This window comes from Mus pahari, chromosome X (genome assembly GCF_900095145.1).
Source record: "Mus pahari chromosome X, PAHARI_EIJ_v1.1, whole genome shotgun sequence".
In the NCBI taxonomy this organism is placed as follows: domain Eukaryota; kingdom Metazoa; phylum Chordata; class Mammalia; order Rodentia; family Muridae; genus Mus; species Mus pahari.
Window position 1 is genome coordinate 13,878,387 of NC_034613.1, and position 5,869 is coordinate 13,884,255.

The window sequence follows — 5,869 nt, forward strand, 5'->3', positions numbered from 1 at the left end:
TGAAGGGAACCTGATATAGCTGTCTCTTGTGAGGCTATGTCAGTGCCTGGCAAACACAGAAGTGGATGCTCACAGTCAGCTATTGGATGGAGCACAGGGCCCCCAATGGAGGAGCTAGAGAAAGCACCCAAGGAGCTGAAAGGGAAGCAACCCTTAGGAGGAAGAACAATATGAACTAACCAGCACCCCCAGAGCTAGTGTCTCTAGCTGCATACATAGCAGAAGATGGCCTAATCAGCCATCATTGGGAAGAGAGGCCCCTTGGTCTTGCAAGCTCTATATGACCAAGCACAGGTGAAGGCCAGGGCCAAGTAGTGGGAGTGGGTGGGTAGAGGAGCAGGGGAGGGGGGAGGGCATGGGGAACTTTCGGAATAGCATCTGAAATGTAAATAAAGAAAATATCAAAAAAAAGGAAAGTACATATTTTTACAATGCCTGTTAAGGCTGTCCCAAATCTTTTTGCTTAGTTTCTTGGGGGATTTTCCTGTTTATAATCACATGCTTTTTAATTGTTTGATTTTCAGAGTCAGCTAATATAGTTCTAAAAGAATCACTGCTGCATTTTTATTGAGATTACATAGACATACAGATTATTTTAGAGATTTACTTTTATATAACTTTAAATTTACTTGTGTTTGCTGTGTTTTCATTCCTACTTCAATTAAATTTTTCTTGTGTATTGACTGTATTTTCTTTTTTCTAAAAGTCTTATATTTTATCTAAATGCTTCTCTATAGCTATATCTACAATTTATTAGTTATTTTGTATATTTGGTATTTTTATTGTCTATATTTGATATTTTTTACCAGAGAGTGCTATGTAATTTTTTTTTTGGGGGGGGGGGGATTTTCACAGAATTAATCATTTGGGTAGTTACTTTTTCTTTTTTCTTTACAGTATTTATTTCTGATTTAATCTGTGATAATAGTTTTCCTTTTTTGTTGATTTTTTGAGTTTTATTAGGAACAAAATGTTTTAATTCTTCAAATTAAATAGACTGAGTCTTTACAACTACAAATGATTATGAATATAGCCATGGAATATTCTGTCATTTGATGTATTAGTTAAATGAATCCAGGCAGAATCCTGAGCGGAGGGGTAAGGACATCAACACCCACAAACTGTTCAACCCCAAATTTATCCTCTTTACAAGATATGCAGGCAAGGGGAATGGAGCGTAGACTGGGGGAATAACTAACCAATAACTGGTCCAACTAGAGACCCATTCCATGGACAAGCACCAAATTCCCGACACTATTAATGATACTCTGTTACACTTATAAACAGGAGTCTCCCATGGCTGCCTTCTAAGGGTCTCTAACTAGCAGCTGAATCAGAAGGATGCAAACACCCACAGCAAACTTTGAAGGGAAGTCAGAGGCTCTTATGGAAGTGTTGGGGAAAAGATTAAAGACCCTGAGGGGAATAGAAACTCTATAGGAAGATCAATAAAGTCAACTAAATTGTACCCTTGGAGGCTCTCAGAGACTGAACCACTAACCAAAGAGCATACAGAGGCTGGTCCTAGGCCTTCCCATACATATGTAAGAGATATGCAACTTGGTTTTTATGTGAGTCCTGAACAACTGGAGCAGAGGCTATCCCAAAAGCTGTTACCTGACTGTGGTGTAGTTCCCTAACTTGGCTGCCTTGTCTCACCTCAGTAGGAAAGGATGTGCCTAATCTTGCAGAAATTCAATGATCCAGGGGGAAGGATGCCCAGGGGTAACTCTCAGAGGAGAAGGGGAATGGGGACTCTATAACAGGGTGGGGGAGTAAAATTTTGGACATAAATAAATAAATAACATTTAAAATTCATTGTTTATTAGTTTCTACGTAATTAATAAATATACTATGTCACATTTTTTTTCTGTGAGCAATTGGGCACTTCAAAAAGAATTAGTAACTACCATAATACAATTTCCTTTTTTGGGCATTTTTCCCCATTTTATGATGTGGCTTCATATGGCTGAGGATGGCTTTTGTCTCCATTTTTCCTTTAATGACACTGAAGTTTAAGAAGTTAATTTGTATGCTTTGTATTTGGGGAAACAATCACAACCTTATTAATTATAAGGTAGTTATGGTTTTGTTGCATAACAACAATTCTCAGTATTTAACTAACAAATCATATGATTAAGGTTTATTACTATTTTTAATATTCATTCTTCATTTGTATTTGACAGACAATTTAAAAAATGATCTTACTATTGATTGATTGATTTAGTTGTGAGATTAGCTCTCCATATTTGAAGTTTATGAAGGGGAATTGGTTTACTGTACACACAGTGTTTTGCACAAATGTTTAGAGCATGGTAGGCTCTTTGTCCAAAAATTACTTTCTATTGTTTTACCTCTGTCTTTTCATTTTAGCTACATATGAAGTATTTTACCAGATAATTTAAACCTCTGAGTTGTTAGTTTAATGATTTTTGTCATTCATTTTACTTTTTAAGTTTTTCTGAAGTTTACTTTCTCTTTTTATTGTTTCTCTCTCTCTCTTTCTCTCTCTCTCTCTCTCTCTCTCTCTCTCTCTATATATATATATATATATATATATATATATATATGTGTGTGTGTGTGTGTGTGTGTATGTATGCATGTATGCATATATGTATATATTCCAATAAAATTTCATTTCATGACACAGATTTTTAAAATTTTTATACAATTTTTATATGTCATTAATGTCTTTTACTAAAATTGGAAACAGCCTTTTGAAGTTTGTGGCCCTTATGGAAAGAGTGGAATGTAAATTTTGTTGACAGCCTTTCTAGCTATGGCATACTGCATTTGTGAGTCTTCCTTATTTATCTTTCTTATTTTATTTATCTTCCTTATTTATCTTCCTCCAACCTTATTTCCTGAGTCAACAAGTACACTCCTTATTGTTGGGTTTTTTTTTCTATGTCACTACAACAAATCACAATTTAGCAGCTTGAAACAACATAGTTATTATCTCATAGTTCTGTGCCTTGGGAGTGTAGGTTGGCTTGACTGGTTTTTCTGCTCCAGTTTCTGCAAGGCTAAAATCACAGTGCTAGCTGGCCAAGTTCTTATAAAGTGACTCCGGGACAAATTTACTTCTACTTTCATTCCTATGGGCAAACTTTAATTCACCGTGGTTGTAGGAATGAAGACTGTTAAAGTTTGGATTTGGAGTGGCCCCGAAGATTTGTACCCCATCTGGCATGACTATTGGGAATCTGTGGAAACTTGAGGAGGTGGGGCCAACCTATTTGGAAGAAGTAAGTCATCGGGAAGTTTTCCTCCTTTCGTTCTCTGGCTTCACACACACTGGAGGCAAGCAATATTTTTTTTTTTGCATCCTCCCCCACCACGTTGCTGTGCTTTACCAGGGGCCCAGAGCAACAGGAACAAGCAACCAAGGACTGAAACCTCTGAAACAAGGAGTCAAAATTAAGTCTGTCATGTGATTTTGTTGGTCTTTGCTTCTTTATTTGCTGTGTTCTCCTTGAATCCTCTGCCTGCAGCCTTTTTTTAAACATTACACATTGTTCTCCTGTACCAAAACATCATGAAGTACCCCATTAATATGTGATATGATTCTGTATTTAAACTTTTCTAGTGTCAACTTTTCTTTTTGGTGCCTGTTCTGCTGCTTTTTTAATTCTCCTCTTGTTTTTAGGGGTGTATGTGATTAATTTAGGTTTACGTGAATAATCTAGGATAATCTTATTTTTTAAGATTTTAATTTCTCCCTTCCATTTCCCCCCTTCAAATCCTGCCATATACCCTCCCTCCCTCTCCTTCAAGTTCATGGCCTCTTTTTGAAGTGGTATTGCACTCTCACACATGCACATACATATAACATTCCTAAATATAACCTATTCAGTCCATATAATTACTATTTTTTAAAACTGTTTTTTGTTCTCTGCATTTTGATCAAGGTGGCTCTCCGAAACTAGCCCCTGCATGATATAAAATGAAACTTATTGGATAAATGCTGAGAGCTACACTTATCCATGCCTTTAAGGGTGTTTATAGTACAGTCAGGAGCTATAATGTATAATATACATTCTATATAATATACAACATATAATGCATAACACATATCATAAAATACAATATATAACATAATGTATTACATATAACACATATAATACATATTAACACAATTTTGATACATTTTAATGTTATATATTAATATATATAATATATATGTTAATTGTGGCACACCTCATCTGGCATGATCATTCAAGAATTTGAGCCCACACTACAGCAAGGCATTTTAGATAATATGGGAGATAGAAAAGATCACAGGTCTGTGAACAGTAATTTCAATCCAGTCTTCAGCAGCATTTTTTATAAACAGGAGAAAAGAACTAAAGAGTTGGGCAGACAGCTAGATATCAGAAGTGCATACACTTTACACACAAAACAGATTTGTAAATGTGAGCTCATAACAACCATTGGTTTTGTGTGTGTGTGTGTGTGTGTGTGTGTGTGTGTGTGTGTGTGTGTGTACATTTTCTTTTGAGACAGTAGCTCTTCTTTGTCCTGGAGCTAGAAGGTTTGGCCAGCACATCTCAGAGATCTATCTGTCTCTCCCCTCAAGCACTGCAGTAACAGTCATGTGCTCACCTTTTAAGTGGATACTGCACACAAACACTCAATAAATACTGATAATGTACTAGATTGTGGGTGTTTTGCTAAGAAATGAAGATCTTAGGGCTGGGCTTGGTGGTGTTCCTCTTTAATCTAAGCAATCAAGAGACAGATGCAAGCAGATTTTTGTGAATTGGAAGCCAGACTTGTCTAAAAGGCCAGGGTAATAGAGTGAGACAATGTCTCCAAAAACAAGAAATAAAAGGAAACAGTACCTTGTCCTGAAAAAAAAAGAAAAAAGAAAACTTGTCTTTGTGAATGTTAATCTTGTTTTGTCTTGCAATTAAAGCTAGAACCCACTTTACTTAATATACCATTGTTTATAAACCTTTGTCTAAAAGGGATACATGGACAGCTTCTGGAAACGAATGTGCTGTTTCTCTGCTTCATTGTGGCCTTAAAAACAGAAGTCTGTTATCAGGTTTGAATTGGAGAGCATATGACGTTTTTTGTTCAGTCACAATGAGATAGACACACATTAGGAAGATTTAACAATACCCATTTCTTAGGTCAACAAAAATGCATTAAGATATTTCTATGTTCTGGACAGAGTTGGCACATGATTGTCACCTAAAGCCACCAATTTTTTTTCATCAGAACATAGATTTAAATGAGATAAGGTATTCAGTATAATTATTTTGAAGTTATATACCCTCTATCATATATGTGTAGATCATCATGGCAAAGGAATCACTTTATTTTCTTTCTTTCTTTCTGTACCCAGAGTAAGACAACAAGGATTTTTGTTTTTACCTGTTTTTGAGTTTCAAGTGTCTGCTTCAGTACTAAGACAATCATTAGACTGGAGCTGTTTAGAGTTAGAAGTAATTCAGTCAGTTAAAATCTGAAATTGGGGCATGAGACCAGGAATGAGAATCCCAGACAGAATTTTTTCCACTCAAAACACTGTTCTCTCTCTGTGTCTCTGTGTCTCTGTCTCTCTGTCTGTCTCTGTGTCTCTGTCTCTCTCTGTCCCTCTCTCTCTGTGTCTCTGTCTCTGTCTCTGTCTCTCTCTCTCTCTCTCACTCTCTCAAGTGTTTACTGTGAAGGAGACACAGGTATTACTTGTAATCTACTGCCCGACCAGGACAAAAACATAAAATTAAAAATCCATTCATGATGAGATCATGTCTCTGAGTGGTTCAGAATAATACTTTGATATAGTCAAGCAGATGAGAAGGTTTGCCCAAAGCAATGAGAAGAAAAAGTAAAAATAAGCCTTGTTTTATGGATTGGGGTA